Source organism: Salvelinus fontinalis, chromosome 35, assembly GCF_029448725.1.
Source record: "Salvelinus fontinalis isolate EN_2023a chromosome 35, ASM2944872v1, whole genome shotgun sequence".
NCBI lineage: Eukaryota > Metazoa > Chordata > Actinopteri > Salmoniformes > Salmonidae > Salvelinus > Salvelinus fontinalis.
The window spans coordinates 38,412,192-38,430,443 of NC_074699.1; the positions used below are offsets into that span (position 1 = coordinate 38,412,192).

General features: G+C 46.6%; 1 protein-coding gene across 6 annotated transcripts in view; it reads left to right on the top strand.

The window, feature by feature from the left end:
- The first annotated feature begins 802 nt into the window (after positions 1-802).
- Positions 803-18,252, top strand: part of LOC129834830 (C-myc promoter-binding protein-like) — a 168,464-nt gene continuing 151,014 nt past the window's right edge. For all 6 annotated transcript variants that reach the window (XM_055900135.1, XM_055900131.1, XM_055900133.1 and 3 more), the window contains exon 1: positions 803-971. The gene's annotated coding sequence lies outside the window, so the exon portion shown is untranslated. The remainder of the gene's footprint in view (positions 972-18,252) is intronic.

Below are 18,252 nucleotides of genomic sequence, written 5' to 3' on the forward strand. Positions count from 1 at the left end.
ACGGCCCCATGTTGCAAGGATCTGTACACAATTCCTGAAAATCTCCCAGTTCTTCCATGGCCTGCATACTCACCAGACATGTCACCCATTGTGCATGTTTGGGTTGCTCTGGATCTATGTGTACGACAGCGTGTTCCAGTTTCCGCCAATATCCAATAATTTTGCACAGCCATTGAAGAAGAGTGGGACAACATTCCACAGGCCACAATCAACAGCCTGATCAACTCTATGTGAAGGAGATGTGTTGCCCTGCATGAGGCAAATGGTGGTCACACCAGATACTGACTGGTTTTCTGATCCACACCCCCTACCTTTTCTCTGTGACCAACAGAGCATATGCATTTCTGTATTCCCAGTCATGTGAAATCCAGGAACTGTAACTCAGTAAAATCTTTGAAATTGTTTCATTTTATTAAATAAAAAAAATTAATGTTTTATGTTGCGTTTATATTTTTGTTTTTGTCTAGGAAATTAACATTTTTATTAACACTTCACATTAAAGTATACTTACAATTATGTATATCATGTATTATATGTATTTTATATATAGTCCTAATCATTTTTATGTATTTTACCAGTACTTGTGTAGGCTTGCAAGTCAGAATCTTTACAATCAAAGTTTTATAACTTAGTTTGTAAAAAGTTAATTATTAGTTTATAGATAGTGTAGTTCATACATCTTTTACACAGCTATAACACAATGAAATGTTATTTTGGTGCTTCCTATAATGACATAGGGTGACCCGACAGCAGCCAAACAAAACTGCTGTACGCAACGTATTCCCCATCACAACCAAAATGGCGGAAGACGGAGCCGGGTCGGCGCTATGAAGAGAGCTGGATATAAATATTATAGTCTATTTCTAGATATCAACGGCTGATTAAAATATTGACTGTTTTATAATGCCAGTGTGTTTTTGAAGAAATCCTGCCGAAGTTGGACGAGGAGTGATATCGCATTTGCTAGTGGAGTAAGTATGATGTTAATTAAACCGTTATTTTGTGAGGAGTTGTTAAGGGTTTAGCTACGAGTTTGCTAGCTAATGTGAGGTAACCGGCTGTAGCCAGGCTAACTAGGGCGAACGGTGTTTTATTCCAGGCTGTCACTATCAGTTTAGTGGGGTACCCCTATGTGAATTTGAGCAGAATTCATGCAGTGAATTCACCGGATAACTGTCCAGACAGACAGTACCAGCCCGTGTGGAGCGTTTGCTTGTACCAGCCTCAGTGTGTCCTGCTTTTAAAGCTGCATTGTCATTGATTTAGTAGCTAGTCGGCTTCTGTAATACCTTCATGCGTATGCATATGACATGCCACATGTTGCTGTCAGTCTGTCAAGGTGGTGGATAACTGTGTGCATAATGAATATAGTTAGCTTTATATTCGTGCTCTAGAGCATGGAATCACAGTATGGGACCCGTTTATAGAACCCACCTGTGTGGCACGTCAGGTTCTCTGGAGCGGCGCAACATGTTGTGAAGGCAAGCGGGTCAATGACCGACTATGACCCTATGCAGGGACATAAGGATTGACTGATTGGTTATATAGTGTCAATAGATTTTTGTCTTGGACTATAATAAAGTCATGTGTCGATCAGATAGTCTTAAAATGAAGCTAAATATCTTCCTCTGTCAGAATAAATAATTTAAGCGGGGGAAGAAAACCATGTGTTACTTCTGCTTGGCAGAGCTATGCAGTTATTTGCAGCAGGCTTGATGAATGTGCAAACAAGAGTACACCATTAGTTACACGCTCAAGATTGAGGAAACAGCATCGTGGTTTTTGACTGAGGAAACAAAGTTGACCCTACTGTTTAGATTGAGCTGAAGTGAGTATAGTGGAAAAAGTGATTTAGATTTTGTATTCACTGGGATGTCTTGGTGGCAACACAACAAGTACGCTGTTTGTGCTGTGGAAACAGCTGTATGGAAAGCAGATGTGTAAAAACGTCTCCAAATTCTTGCATACTTTCTTGCATGCTGGAATGATGGAGACATCAGCTATGAGTTAACTTTAGGCTATTAAGATGGATTTCATCGTGTATTTCCTCACGAGAGATTAAAGTGGCGACACCATACAGAACAGACAAGTCAGATCAAATCCTACCATCACACTCTGACAGGAAGATAGACACAACCTACCCATGTGGTTTGGAAACCTCACTGCCACATATACCAGAGAGGTGTTTATATACTCACTCAGTAGACTGCACCTTTCCTCTTCTGGAGCCAGTCAACAGTCTCGATTCTATCCTATCATATTCGACTTTATTCTATCCTGTACATCAATAACTAAGCTAATCCTGACAAACATTGTCAGTGTTCAACACAAACTCAGTTGTCATGATTTATGGAAAATAGTAAAACAATTGTTCGAGAGAGGAAAAATGTAAGCAGTCTGCCATGCCGTGTTTGTTCCCGTTTTAACCAACGGTGTCCTCTGTATCGGAATGTTAAAGGAGGAAAACATGTTGACCACGCAAGGAAAAACACTGTCACACGTGAGAGAGAAATACGTAAAGGTAGTCAGTCAACAGTCGAGTCCTGCCTTTGAACCACACAGCATGAAGATTAGAGTACCAGAAGCAGGGCTCAGGGCCCTGGTCAAAGTAGTACACTACATAGGGAATAGGGTGCAATTTAGGACGAAGACCAAGGCCTTGCCAAAGCCCAGGGGTCCTTTCTCACTGTGCAGAGAGTCAGCAGCTGCACCACTGATGGGCTTCAAAGCAAAGGCAACAGCCTAATGATAGAAGTGCAGATGTCAGTGTCCAGGGATAGGACATTTTAAAGGAGAACCAGACTTCGGACAGGGGAACCAGTACATACATGAGAATGTAGCCTAGTCAGAATAGAAGATGATGCAGAATGTAGCCTAGTCAGAATAGAAGATGATGCAGAATGTAGCCTCGTCAGAATAGAAGATGATGCAGAATGTAGCCTCGTCAGAATAGAAGATGGTGCAGAATGTAGCCTCGTCAGAATAGAAGATGATGCAGAATGTAGCCTCGTCAGAATAGAAGATGATGCAGAATGTAGCCTCGTCAGAATAGAAGATGATGCAGAATGTAGCCTCGTCAGAATAGAAGATGATGCAGAATGTAGCCTCGTCAGAATAGAAGATGATGCAGAATGTAGCCTCGTCAGAATAGAGGATGATGCAGAATGTAGCCTCGTCAGAATAGAAGATGATGCAGAATGTAGCCTCGTCAGAATAGAAGATGATGCAGAATGTAGCCTCGTCAGAATAGAAGATGATGCAGAATGTAGCCTCGTCAGAATAGAAGATGATGCAGAATGTAGCCTCGTCAGAATAGAAGATGATGCAGAATGTAGCCTCGTCAGAATAGAAGATGATGCAGAATGTAGCCTCGTCAGAATAGAAGATGATGCAGAATGTAGCCTCGTCAGAATAGAAGATGATGCAGAATGTAGCCTCGTCAGAATAGAAGATGATGCAGAATGTAGCCTAGTCAGAATAGAAGATGATGCAGAATGTAGCCTAGTCAGAATAGAAGATGATGCAGAATGTAGCCTAGTCAGAATAGAAGATGATGCAGAATGTAGCCTAGTCAGAATAGAAGATGATGCAGAATGTAGCCTAGTCAGAATAGAAGATGATGCAGAATGTAGCCTAGTCAGAATAGAAGATGATGCAGAATGTAGCCTCGTCAGAATAGAAGATAATGCAGAATGTAGCCTAGTCAGAATAGAAGATGATGCAGAATGTAGCCTAGTCAGAATAGAAGATGATGCAGAATGTAGCCTCGTCAGAATAGAAGATGATGCAGAATGTAGCCTCGTCAGAATAGAAGATGATGCAGAATGTAGCCTCGTCAGAATAGAAGATGATGCAGAATGTAGCCTCGTCAGAATAGAAGATGATGCAGAATGTAGGCTATGAGAAAGACTAAGTAATGTATGAAATTTCTGTCTTCTTCAGCAAAGCTAACGGATATCAAATCAAATCTTATTTGTCACATGCGCCGAATACAACCTTACAGTGAAATGCTTACTTACAAGCCCTTAACCAACAATGCAGTTTTAAGAAAATAAGATTAACAAATAATTAAAGAGCAGCAGTAAATAACAATAGTGGGGCTGTATATAGGGGGTACCGGTACAGAGTCAATGTGCGGTGGCACTGGTGTCGAGGTATTTGAGGTAATATGTACCATGTAGGTAGAGTTATTAAAGTGACTATGCATAGCAGCGTTCCGGGGGGAGGGGGGAAATGCAAAAAGTCTGGGTAGCCATTTGATTAGCTGTTCAGAAGTCTTATTGCTTGGGGGTAGAAGCTATTTAGGAGCCTCTTGGACCTAGACTTGGCGCTCCGGTACCGGTTGCCGTGCTGTAGCAGAGAGAACAGTCTATGTCAGGGGTGGGAGGTTGGAAATAGACACATAACATCGGATGGACTGCTTTAGATTTGGAAACAAAACAAATACATGGTCATTTCACAGGCTTAGGCTTACATTGACTCAGGGATTGCAAAACAGAAACATCAATTAGGCCTAGGCTAAATCTGGGAACAGAGTATTTTGTAATGTATTAGGCCTACAAATGGGCAGGGTGTCTCCTGAATGTCAGTGGGTGGCAGGATGTCTCCTGAATGTCAGTGGGTGGGCTGTTTTCACACTGTTGTTAGGCTGGCTGGCTGTGTGTTGGCTGGCTGGCTGTGTGTTGGCTGTCTGGCTGTCTGTCTGTGTGTGTGTTGGCTGGCTGGCTGTCTGTGTGTTGGCTGTCTGGCTGTCTGTCTGTGTGTTGGCTGGCTGTCTGTGTGTTGGCTGGCTGTCTGTCTTTCTGTGTGTTGGCTGGCTGGCTGTCTGTGTGTTGGTTGGCTGTCTGGCTGTCTGTCTGTGTGTTGGCTGTCTGGCTGGCTGTCTGTCTGTGTGTTGGCTGGCTGGCTGTCTGGCTGTCTGTCTGTGTGTTGGCTGTCTGTCTGTGTGTTGGCTGGCTGGCTGTGTGTGTGTTGGCTGGCTGGCTGGTTGTCTGTCTGTGTGTTGGGTGGCTGGCTGTCTGGCTGGCTGTCTGGCTGTGTGTTGGGTGGCTGGCTGGCTATGAGTTGGGTGGCTGGCTAGCTGTCTGTCTGTGTTGGCTGGCTGGCTGTCTGGCTGTGTGTTGAGTGGCTGGCTGGCTGGCTTTCTGGCTGTGTGTTGGGTGGCTGGCTTTCTGGCTGGCTGTGTGTTGGGTGGATGGCTGGCTGGCTGGCTGTCTGGCTGGCTGTGTGTTGGGTGGATGGCTGGCTGGCTGGCTGTGTGTTGGGTGGCTGGCTTTCTGGCTGGCTGTGTGTTGAGTGGCTGGCTGGCTGTCTGTCTGTCTGGCTGTGTGTTGGGTGGCTGGCTTTCTGGCTGGCTGTGTGTTGAGTGGCTGGCTGGCTGTGTGTTGGGTGGCTGGCTGGCTGTCTGGCTGTGTGTTGAGTGGCTGGCTGGCTGTCTGGCTGTGTGTTGAGTGGCTGGCTGGCTGGCTGTCTGTGTGTTGGCTGGCTGGCTGGCTGTCTATCTGGCTGTGTGTTGGATGGCTGTCTTTCTGGCTGGCTGTGTGTTGAGTGGTCTGGCTGTCTGGCTGTGTGTTGGGTGGCTGGCTTTCTGGCTGGCTGTGTGTTGAGTGGCTGGCTTTCTGGCTGGCTGTGTGTTGAGTGGCTGGCTGGCTGGCTGTCTGGCTGTGTGTTGGGTGGCTGGCTGGCTGTCTGGCTGTGTGTTGAGTGGCTGGCTGGCTGTCTGTCTGGCTGTGTGTTGGGTGGCTGGCTGGCTGTCTATCTGGCTGTGTGTTGGATGGCTGGCTGTGTGTTGAGTGGGCTGGCTGGCTGGCTGTCTGTCTGTCTGGCTGTGTGTTGGGTGGCTGGCTTTCTGGCTGGCTGTGTGTTGAGTGGGCTGTGGTCTCAGAGGATTGATGTAACAGCACTAAGTCCTGACCAGCCTTTAAGTAAGGGGTTTAATAGTCACTTACTGGCAGATGCAAAGATTGGGCTTACAGGGTGTTTGTCATAACAAACACTGTTACTGTCTATGTCATCTGTAATATCACATAAACCATTGGGCTAAGCTGGGCTATAGGCCTATGCCATGTTCTATCCCAGTAACCGTTGGTTTAGGTAGGGCTAGGTTACGTATAGTAACCGTTGGTTTAGGTAGGGCTAGGTTACGTACAGTAACCGTTGGTTTAGGTAGGGCTAGGTTACGTACAGTAACCATTGGTTTAGGCAGGGCTAGGTTACGTACAGTAACCGTTGGTTTAGGCAGGGCTAGGTTACGTACAGTAACCGTTGGTTTAGGTAGGGCTAGGTTACGTACAGTAACTGTTGGTTTAGGCAGGGCTAGGTTACGTACAGTAACTGTTGGTTTAGGTAGGGCTAGGTTACGTACTGTAACTGTTGGTTTAGGCAGGGCTAGGTTACGTACAGTAACTGTTGGTTTAGGTAGGGCTAGGTTACGTACAGTAACCATTGGTTTAGGCAGGGCTAGGTTACGTACAGTAACTGTTGGTTTAGGCAGGGCTAGGTTACGTACAGTAACCATTGGTTTAGGCAGGGCTAGGTTACGTACAGTAACCATTGGTTTAGGTAGGGCTAGGTTACGTACTCTAACCGTTGGTTTAGGTAGGGCTAGGTTACGTACTCTAACCGTTGGTTTAGGTAGGGCTAGGTTACGTACAGTAACCATTGGTTTAGGTAGGGCTAGGTTACGTACTCTAACCGTTGGTTTAGGTAGGGCTAGGTTACGTACAGTAACCGTTAGTTTAGGTAGGGCTAGGTTGCGTACAGTAACCATTGGTTTAGGCAGGGCTAGGTTACGTACAGTAACCATTGGTTTAGGCAGGGCTAGGTTACGTACAGTAACCATTGGTTTAGCTAGTACTCAGCTACTACTGAGGGAAAGTCTGTCTTAATGACCTGCCTCTTTACCAGCTACTACTGAGGGAAAGTCTGTCTTAATGACCTGCATCTTTACCAGCTACTACTGAGGGAAAGTCTGTCTTAATGACCTGCATCTTTACCAGCTACTACTGAGGGAAAGTCTGTCTTAATGACCTGCCTCTTTACCAGCTACTACTGAGGGAAAGTCTGTCTTAATGACCTGCATCTTTACCAGCTACTACTGAGGGAAAGTCTGTCTTAATGACCTGCCTCTTTACCAGCTACTACTGAGGGAAAGTCTGTCTTAATGACCTGCCTCTTTACCAGCTACTACTGAGGGAAAGTCCGTTCCTCACCTGCCTCCATCCCTATGTTGTGCGTTACTAGATCCCTGGACTGAATGAATCTCAATTAGAGCTCCTCTTTAATTGACATTCCACCGTGATAAAGTTAACAGGAATTCAATTAACTCCAGGAGTGTCAAACTGGAAAAACGGAGCTAATGTTTTTGTGGGGGAGGAAAATGCAAATGATAAAAAAGGTTAATCTCTCCTCTCCTCTGCTCCCTCCGCCCCCCGCTCCTCTCTGATTCAGAGGGGTTCAGGGGTTAAATGCAGAAGACACACCTCTCTGATTCAGAGGGGTTGGGTTAAATGCAGAAGACACACCTCTCTGATTCAGAGGGGTTCAGGGGTTAAATGCAGAAGACACACCTCTCTGATTCAGAGGGGTTGGGTTAAATGCAGAAGACACACCTCTCTGATTCAGAGGGGTTGGGTTAAATGCAGAAGACACACCTCTCTGATTCAGAGGGGTTCAGGGGTTAAATGCAGAAGACACACCTCTCTGATTCAGAGGGGTTGGGTTAAATGAGGAAGACACACCTCTCTGATTCAGAGGGGTTCAGGGGTTAAATGCAGAAGACACACCTCTCTGATTCAGAGGGGTTCAGGGGTTAAATGCAGAAGACACACCTCTCTGATTCAGAGGGGTTCAGGGGTTAAATGCAGAAGACACACCTCTCTGATTCAGAGGGGTTCAGGGGTTAAATGCAGAAGACACACCTCTCTGATTCAGAGGGGTTCAGGGGTTAAATGCAGAAGACACACCTCTCTGATTCAGAGGGGTTGGGTTAAATGCAGAAGACACACCTCTCTGATTCAGAGGGGTTCAGGGGTTAAATGCAGAAGACACACCTCTCTGATTCAGAGGGGTTCAGGGGTTAAATGCAGAAGACACACCTCTCTGATTCAGAGGGGTTGGGTTAAATGCAGAAGACACATTTCAGTTGAACGTATTCAGTCGTTCCACTGACTATGTATTTCCTTTAATTTCTCTAATACACAGAACGGGGGATGGGGAGCTTATTATTAAGGTGAAAGCAATTGGCTGTCTTCATCTTCTGATGAGTCACAACATCAAAGCACCTACTGGCGCTTCCCAAAGCAAAGAGCTGCCTGTGAATGAAAAACAGGCCAGGACAACAAAAAAACACAAGGATTTCGCAAACCTGTTGGCTGCCTTGCCTTGAAGCCTTAAGCTCTCTGAAGAATGGTTTTCTGCCAGGTAGTGAAGGAATTATCTAGTGGATGTTCCAAATGGAACACTATTCTCTTTGTCCTGAAGGGCCCTGGTCTAAAGTAGTGATGGATACCTAGAGTGGGTCTGAAGGACGGGTACCTAGAGTGGGTCTGAAGGACGGGTACCTAGAGTGGGTATGAAGGACCGGTACCTAGAGTGGGTATGAAGGACCAGTACCTAGAATGGGTATGAAGGATAGATACCTAGAGTGGGTATGAAGGATAGATACCTAGAGTGGGTATGAAGGATAGATACCTAGAGTGGGTATGAAGGACCGGTACCTAGAGTGGGTATGAAGGACCGGTACCTAGAGTGGGTAGGAAGGACCGGTACCTAGAGTGGGTAGGAAGGACCGGTACCTAGAGTGGGTAGGAAGGACCGGTACCTAGAGTGGGTATGAAGGACCGGTACCTAGAGTGGGTATGAAGGACCGGTACCTAGAGTGGGTATGAAGGACCGGTACCTAGAGTGGGTATGAAGGATAGATACCTAGAGTGGGTATGAAGGATAGATACCTAGAGTGGGTATGAAGGATAGATACCTAGAGTGGGTATGAAGGACCGGTACCTAGAGTGGGTAGGAAGGACCGGTACCTAGAGTGGGTATGAAGGACCGGTACCTAGAGTGGGTATGAAGGATAGATACCTAGAGTGGGTATGAAGGATGGATACCTAGAGTGGGTATGAAGGATAGATACCTAGGGTGGGTCTAAAGTAGTGATAGATACCTAGAGTGGGTATGAAGGACCGGTACCTAGAGTGGGTATGAAGGATCGGTACCTAGAGTGGGTATGAAGGATAGATACCTAGGGTGGGTCTAAAGTAGTGATAGATACCTAGAGTGGGTATGAAGGACCGGTACCTAGAGTGGGTATGAAGGACCAGTACCTAGAGTGGGTATGAAGGACCAGTACCTAGAGTGGGTATGAAGGACCAGTACCTAGAGTGGGTCTAAAGTAGTGATAGATACCTAGAGTGGGTCTAAAGTAGTGATAGATACCTAGAGTGGGTATGAAGGACCAGTACCTAGAGTGGGTATGAAGGATAGATACCTAGAGTGGGTATGAAGGACCGGTACCTAGGGTGGGTATGAAGGATGGATACCTAGGGTGGGTATGAAGGATGGATACCTAGAGTTGGTATGAAGGATGGATACCTAGGGTGGGTATGAAGGACTGGTACCTAGAGTGGGTATGAAGGACCGGTACCTAGAGTGGGTATGAAGGACCAGTACCTAGAGTGGGTATGAAGGACAGATACCTAGAGTGGGTATGAAGGACCAGTACCTAGAGTGGGTATGAAGGACCAGTACCTAGAGTGGGTATGAAGGACCGGTACCTAGAGTGGGTATGAAGGACCGGTACTTAGAGTGGGTATGAAGGACAGATACCTAGAGTGGGTATGAAGGACCAGTACCTAGAGTGGGTATGAAGGACCAGTACCTAGAGTGGGTATGAAGGACCAGTACCTAGAGTGGGTATGAAGGACCAGTACCTAGAGTGGGTATGAAGGACCAGTACCTAGAGTGGGTATGAAGGACCAGTACCTAGAGTGGGTATGAAGGACCAGTACCTAGAGTGGGTATGAAGAACCAGTACCTAGAGTGGGTATGAAGGACCAGTACCTAGAGTGGGTATGAAGGACCAGTACCTAGAGTGGGTATGAAGGACCGGTACTTAGAGTGGGTATGAAGGACCGGTACCTAGAGTGGGTATGAAGGACCAGTACCTAGAGTGGGTATGAAGGACCAGTACCTAGAGTGGGTATAAAGGACCAGTACCTAGAGTGGGTATGAAGGATGGATACCTAGAGTGGGTATGAAGGATGGATACCTAGAGTGGGTATGAAGGATGGATACCTAGAGTGGGTATGAAGGACCGGTACCTAGAGTGGGTATGAAGGACCGGTACCTAGAGTGGGTATGAAGGATAGATACCTAGAGTGGGTATGAAGGATGGATACCTAGAGTGGGTATGAAGGATAGATACCTAGAGTGGGTATGAAGGACCGGTACCTAGAGTGGGTATGAAGGACCGGTACCTAGAGTGGGTATGAAGGACCGGTACCTAGAGTGGGTATGAAAGATGGATACATAGAGTGGGTATGAAGGATGGATACCTAGAGTGGGTATGAAAGATGGATACCTAGAGTGGGTATGAAGGACCGGTACCTAGAGTGGGTATGAAGGACCGGTACCTAGAGTGGGTATGAAAGACCGGTACCTAGAGTGGGTATGAAGGACCAGTACCTAGAGTGGGTATGAAGGATAGATACCTAGAGTGGGTATGAAGGACCAGTACCTAGAGTGGGTATGAAGGACCGGTACCTAGAGTGGGTATGAAGGACAATACCTAGAGTGGGTATGAAGGAAGAGACAATACGTAACAAATTAAGTGATTTCTGGATCATTCTTTCTGACGTAATCTCACTCTGTTTCTATAACTCTGTTTCTATAACTCTGTTTCTATATTTCTGTTTCTATAACTCTGTTTCTATAACTCTGTTTCTATATCTCTATACTCTGTTTCTATAACTCTGTTTCTATAGCTCTATACTCTGTTTCTATAACTCTGTTTCTATATTTCTGTTTCTATAACTCTGTTTCTATAACTCTGTTTCTATAACTCTGTTCTATATCTCTGTTTCTATAACTCTGTTCTATATCTCTGTTTCTATAGCTCTGTACTGATGCTGGACTCTTGTGTTTAGGAAAATCAGAGTATATCTTTAGCCTATGCCAATAAGCCAGAGTAGATAGAATGTGTTGTTACTTTAAGTCTCTGTGTTTCTCTAAGGACATAAGAACCTGGCTTAAAGACTTAAAGTCCTTCCATCCATATTACATCAGCTGGAGAAAAGGAAGTAGGCTAGCTGTTGAACCACCCCACCTACTGTGTTATCCCACAGTGTTGGTTGCTTTACTGCAGTCACTTTGGCAATGAAAAAAGACCCCAATATCTTAATGTATCTGTGTCCCTATAGCGGGGCACAATAGCCTGTGTCTAGCATCCCTGAAGGGACAGATAGCGTGACTGTAAGGTCAACAACACATCAGTATAAAGCTAGTCTTTTATCATTCTTCCTGATGCGCTATGAGTTAGGGCAGGGAATTACCAGGGACCTCTCCATACAATATTATCACCATGTTTAGGTACCGACACGACGATACGATATGTGTTGTGATTCTATATGTAGTGTGATTCAATACTGAGATTTTATTGCGATTCGATGTTCCAAACATATTGTTCACCATATGTCTGCTGCTGCAGAGAGACAAGAGAGAGTCATGAGAAAACTAGTTTTGATCAGTCATGGACATAAAAGTGCTGAATACATGTTGGCTCACTATTTTAAAAAGTTTGGGCGCAGGTACAGCCGACTAGCGCTAGCTAACGCTACCTACAGACTAGCGCTAACTGACGCTACCTACAGACTAGCGCTAGCTGACGCTACCTACAGACTAGCGATAACTGACGCTACCTACAGACCAGCGCTAACTGACGCTACCTACAGACCAGCGCTAGCTGACGCTACCTACAGACTAGCGCTAGCTGACGCTACCTACAGACCAGCGCTAACTGACGCTACCTACAGACCAGCGCTAGCTGATGCTACCTACAGACCAGCGCTAGCTGACGCTACCTACAGACTAGCGCTAGCTGGCGCTACCTACAGACTAGCGCTAGCTGACGCTACCTACAGACTAGCGCTAACTGACGCTACCTACAGAGTAGCGCTAACTGACGCTACCTACAGACCAGCGCTAGCTGATGCTACCTACAGACCAGCGCTAGCTGACGCTACCTACAGACTAGCGCTAGCTGACGCTACCTACAGACTAGCGCTAGCTGACGCTACCTACAGACTAGCGATAACTGACGCTACCTACAGACTAGCGCTAACTGACGCTACCTACAGACTAGCGCTAACTGACGCTACCTACAGACCAGCGCTAGCTGACGCTACCTACAGACCAGCGCTAGCTGACGCTACCTACAGACTAGCGCTAGCTGACGCTACCTACAGACCAGCGCTAGCTGACGCTACCTACAGACCAGCGCTAACTGACGATACCTACAGACCAGTTCTAGCTGACGCTACCTACAGACTAGCGCTAGCTGACGCTAGCTACAGACCAGCGCTAACTGACGCTACCTACAGACCAGCGCTAACTGACGCTACCTACAGACCAGCGCTAACTGACGCTACCTACAGACCAGCGCTAACTGACGCTACCTACAGACCAGCGCTAACTGATGATACCTACAGACCAGCGCTAGCTGACGCTACCTACAGACCAGCGCTAACTGACGCTACCTACAGACCAGCGCTAACTGACGCTACCTACAGACCAGTGCTAGCTGACGCTACCTACAAACCAGCGCTAGCTGACGCTACCTACAGACCAGCGCTAGCTGACGCTACCTACGGACCAGCGCTAGCTGACGCTACCTACGGACCAGCGCTAGCTGACGCTACCTACGGACCAGCGCTAGCTGACGCTACCTACGGACTAGCGCTAGCTGACGCTACCTACAGACTAGCGCTAGCTGACGCAACCTACAGACCAGCGCTAGCTGACGCTACCTACAGACCAGCGCTAGCTGACGCTACCTACAGACCAGCGCTAGCTGACGCTACCTACAAACCAGCGCTAGCTGACGCTACCTACAGACTAGCGCTAGCTGACGCTACCTACAGACCAGCGCTAGCTGACGCTACCTACAGACCAGCGCTAGCTAACGCTACCTACAGATCAGCGCTAGCTGACGCTACCTACAGACCAGCGCTAGCTGACGCTACCTACAGACCAGCGCTAGCTGACGCTACCTACAGACTAGCGCTAGCTGACGCTACCTACAGACTAGCGCTAGCTGACGCTACCTACAGACTAGCGCTAGCTGACGCTACCTACAGACCAGCGCTAGCTGACGCTACCTACAGACTAGCGCTAACTGACGCTACCTACAGACCAGCGCTAGCTGACGCTACCTACAGACCAGCGCTAGCTGACGCTACCTACAGACCAGCGCTAGCTAACGCTACCTACAGACCAGCGCTAGCTAACGCTACCTACAGACCAGCGCTAGCTGACGCTACCTACAGACCAGTGCTAGCTGACGCTACCTACAGACCAGCGCTAGCTAACGCTACCTACAGACCAGCGCTAGCTAACGCTACCTACAGACCAGCGCTAGCTAACGCTACCTACAGATCAGCGCTAGCTGACGCTACCTACAGACCAGCGCTAGCTGACGCTACCTACAGACTAGCGCTAGCTGACGCTACCTACAGACCAGCGCTAGCTGACGCTACCTACAGACTAGCGCTAACTGACGCTACCTACAGACCAGCGCTAGCTGACGCTACCTACAAACCAGCGCTAGCTGACGCTACCTACAGACTAGCGCTAGCTGACGCTACCTACAGACCAGCGCTAGCTGACGCTACCTACAGACTAGCGCTAACTGACGCTACCTACAGACCAGCGCTAGCTGACGCTACCTACAGACCAGTGCTAGCTGACGCTACCTACAGAAGCCAAAAAACTTGGAGTCAAATATCGATATACACTACATGGCCACATGTGAACACCTGCTTTTCAAACAGCTCATTCCAAAATCATGGCCATTAATATGGAGTTGGTCTCCTCCCTTTGCTGCTATAACAGTCTCCACTCTTCTGGGAAGGCTTTCCACTAGATGTTGGAACATCGCTGCGGGGACTTGCTTCCATTCAGCCACAAGAGCATTAGTGAGGTCGGGCACTGAAGTTGTTTAGAAGCCTCTTGGACCTAGACTTGTCGCTCCGGTACCACTTGCCGTGCGGTAGCAGAGAGAACAGTCTAAGACTAGGGTAGATGGAGTCTTTGACCATTTTTAGGGCCTTCCTCTGACACCGCCTGGTATAGAGGTCCTGGATGGCAGGAAGCTTTGCCCCTGGTGATGTACTGAGCCGTAAGCACTACCCTCTGTAGTGCCTTGCGGTCGGAGGCCGAACAGTTGCCGTACCAGGCAGTGATGCAACCAGCCAGGATGCTCTCGATGGTGCAGCTGTAGAACCTTTTGAGGATCTGAGGACCCATGCCAAATCTTTTCAGTCTCCTGAGGGGGAATAGGTTTTGTCGTGCCCTCTTGTTCACTATGTAACATCAGTTCTCAGTACCTGTAGAACCAACTTTTGATTTGGTTTTCAACTGTGTTTCCTTCGGACTGAAAAGGGCACCCGATGGCATCATTTAGCAGACAGGCAGATGGGTGCTGATCTGTGTCTGTCTGTGTGTGTCTCAAGCTGGCACAGCCCGTCTGTACAAGCAGAGTTATTTATCAAGGTTAGCTGATGTAGTCGTGGTTAATTAACACTCCCCAGTCTCTCACTGGCACTCTCAGTTAAACCTAAAGATTACAGTACATCATTGGCTGTCAGGAATTAGGAACAGCAAGCAATTTACCTGACTGATCTGAAAGCCAAGCACCCTCTACGTACTCCACTGATCTCGCTTTCTCTCTCTCTCTCGCTTTCTCTCTCTTTCTCTGTCTCTCTCTTTCTCTCTCTTTCTCTGTATGTCTCTCTCTATCTCTCTTTCTCTGTCTGTCACTCTCTCTCTCTCTCTTTCTCTGTCTGTCACTCTCTCTCTCTCTCTTTCTCTGTCTGTCACTCTCTCTCTCTCTCTCTCTTTCTCTGTCTGTCACTCTCTCTCTCTCTTTTTCTCTGTCTCTCTCTTTCTCTGTCTCTCTGTCTCTCTCTCTCTTTCTCTCTTTCTTTGTCTCTCTCTCTTTCTCTCTCTTTGTCTCTCTCTCTCTGTCCCTCTCTCTCTGTCTCTCTGTCTCTCTCTTTCTGTCTCTCTCTGTCTGTGGTATAGCTAAGGCAACAAGTGTTGAATAAATTATAATCTGAGACATGTCTCTGACTTCACATCAACTCCCTGAATTAGTTTTAACTGTAAAGTATTTATCCTAACTAACATGAAGCACTTTCTCAGTCTGTAGTTAATGAGGGATATTGTATATAAGATCACACAGCAGATCAAACAGTGGTTTAAAGCAGTTCCAAGCTCTTCCTCGTTACGTTGGATCAGCTGCTTTAGACAGTACTGGATGTGTTTATTAAAAGCAGTTCCAAGCTCCTCCTCGTTACGTTGGATCAGCTGCTTTAGACAGTACTGGATGTGTTTTTTAACGACCTGACTGACCCTGACCACCTCAGTGCTGTTCTCACAACAACTTTACCTTGACGACCTGACTGACCCTGACCACCTCAGTGCTGTTCTCACAACAACTTTACCTTAACGACCTGACTGACCCTGACCACCTCAGTGCTGTTCTCACAACAACTTTACCTTGAAGACCTGACTGACCCTGACCACCTCAGTGCTGTTCTCACAACAACTTTACCTTAACGACCTGACTGACCCTGACCACCTCAGTGCTGTTCTCACAACAACTTTACCTTGAAGACGTGACTGAACTAGCGGCCGTGGACTTAGAGACCTCTCTGACACGCGCACACACGCACGCACGCACACACACACACGCCTGCACATACACACACATTCTTGTACAACTTCACTTGTGGGGACACACAATTGATTCCCATGCAAAGTTCTATTTTCCTTAATTCTACCCATAACCTGAAAACATAAACCTAACCCTAAACCTAATTCTAATCCTAACACTAATTCTAACCTTAACCCTAAACCCCCTAGAAATAGCATTTGACCAATTTTTGTTTGTTTACTATTCTTGTGGGGACCCACAGGTATAGTTAAATACACACACACACAGACACACACACACACACACACACACACACACACACACACACACACACACACACACACACACACACACACACACACACACACACACACACACACACACACACACACACACACACAAAGCCTCTGAGGAAACTCTTAAAGGAGAAGATGTTGTAGATGTTGTCACATGACATTGTCATTCTGAACTAGATCCACAACTCAATCTGTTTCCTCCTATCCAGCTGTTCCATTCTGAACTAGATCCACAACTCAATCTGTTTCCCCCTATCCAGCTGTTCCATTCTGAACTAGATCCACAACTCAATCTGTTTCCCCCTATCCAGCTGTTCCATTCTGAACAAGATCCACAACTCAATCTGTTTCCCCCTATCCAGCTGTTCCATTCTGAACTAGATCCACAACTCAATCTGTTTCCTCCTATCCAGCTGTTCCATTCTGAACTAGATCCACAACTCAATCTGTTTCCTCCTATCCAGCTGTTCCATTCTGAACTAGATCCACAACTCAATCTGTTTCCTCCTATCCAGCTGTTCCATTCTGAACTAGATCCACAACTCAATCTGTTTCCTCCTATCCAGCTGTTCCATTCTGAACTAGATCCACAACTCAATCTGTTTCCTCCTATCCAGCTGTTCCATTCTGAACTAGATCCACAACTCAATCTGTTTCCTCCTATCCAGCTGTTCCATTCTGAACTAGATCCACAACTCAATCTGTTTCCTCCTATCCAGCTGTTCCATTCTGAACTAGATCCACAACTCAATCTGTTTCCTCCTATCCAGCTGTTCCATTCTGAACTAGATCCACAACTCAATCTGTTTCCCCCTATCCAGCTGTTCCATTCAGAACTAGATCCACAACTCAATCTGTTTCCCCCTATCCAGCTGTTCCATTCTGAACTAGATCCACAACTCAATCTGTTTCCCCCTATCCAGCTGTTCCATTCTGAACTAGATCCACAACTCAATCTGTTTCCCCCTATCCAGCTGTTCCATTCTGAACAAGATCCACAACTCAATCTGTTTCCCCCTATCCAGCTGTTCCATTCTGAACTAGATCCACAACTCAATCTGTTTCCTCCTATCCAGCTGTTCCATTCTGAACTAGATCCACAACTCAATCTGTTTCCCCCTATCCAGCTGTTCCATTCTGAACAAGATCCACAACTCAATCTGTTTCCTCCTATCCAGCTGTTCCATTCTGAACTAGATCCACAACTCAATCTGTTTCCCCCTATCCAGCTGTTCCATTCTGAACAAGATCCACAACTCAATCTGTTTCCCCCTATCCAGCTGTTCCATTCTGAACTAGATCCACAACTCAATCTGTTTCCCCCTATCCAGCTGTTCCATTCTGAACTAGATCCACAACTCAATCTGTTTCCTCCTATCCAGCTGTTCCATTCTGAACTAGATCCACAACTCAATCTGTTTCCTCCTATCCAGCTGTTCCATTCTGAACTAGATCCACAACTCAATCTGTTTCCTCCTATCCAGCTGTTCCATTCTGAACAAGATCCACAACTCAATCTGTTTCCCCCTATCCAGCTGTTCCATTCTGAACTAGATCCACAACTCAATCTGTTTCCCCCTATCCAGCTGTTCCATTCTCTGAGTAACCTGCTGTCTGTCCCTCGAGTCGCTTCAAAATGGAAGATAATGTAGCGGATAATGTTCTAAAGGCCTGCATCACTACACTGAGAGATCTTACCTTTTCTAAAAGGACATATCTGGTTGTTTTTGAAGCATTTGTCCATGTTTTCTCACAGCCCCCGTACTGCACAACAAGGGTGAGGAAGTGAATCTCTGGTTGGGGAAGGCTGAAGGGAAATCCCAACAACAACACTGTCTGGATCCTTATATAACATTTACACGCCATTTACGTCAGAAATAGAGATTTAGTTGTAAAAAATATATATAAAAATTCTCCTTTTAACTTCTCCAGTTGCTTTGTTGAAAGATAAGAAACTATAGTCTCTACATCATTGACTTCCTGGACCGTCTGACACGTCTTGTGAAGTGACTGACTGTGCTGAGA